The sequence below is a fragment of the Sceloporus undulatus genome, chromosome 2 (genome assembly GCF_019175285.1).
Source record: "Sceloporus undulatus isolate JIND9_A2432 ecotype Alabama chromosome 2, SceUnd_v1.1, whole genome shotgun sequence".
In the NCBI taxonomy this organism is placed as follows: domain Eukaryota; kingdom Metazoa; phylum Chordata; class Lepidosauria; order Squamata; family Phrynosomatidae; genus Sceloporus; species Sceloporus undulatus.
The window spans coordinates 322,794,022-322,794,243 of record NC_056523.1 but is presented as its reverse complement, the minus strand read 5'-3'; the positions used below and the strand labels follow the sequence as shown (position 1 = coordinate 322,794,243).

General features: G+C 59.9%; 1 protein-coding gene across 1 annotated transcript in view; it reads right to left on the bottom strand.

Annotated features, from left to right (window-relative positions):
• The window catches only part of EPG5 (ectopic P-granules autophagy protein 5 homolog), an 88,609-nt gene that overhangs the window by 4,675 nt on the left and 83,712 nt on the right, over positions 1–222 (bottom strand). The window lies entirely within an intron of this gene.

Below are 222 nucleotides of genomic sequence, written 5' to 3'. Positions count from 1 at the left end.
AGGCCTGGAAGACGAAGAGCCCTCCTCCAACCACCATCTTGAGGGGGAGAGAGGCCAGGCCTGGAAGAAAAAGAGCCCTCCTCCAACCACCATCTTGAGGGGGAGAGAGGCCTGGCCTAGAAGACAAAGAGCCCTCCTCCAACCACCATCTTGAGGGGGAGAGAGGCCAGGCCTGGAAGACAAAGAGCCCTCCTCCAACCACCATCTTGAGGGGGAGAGAGG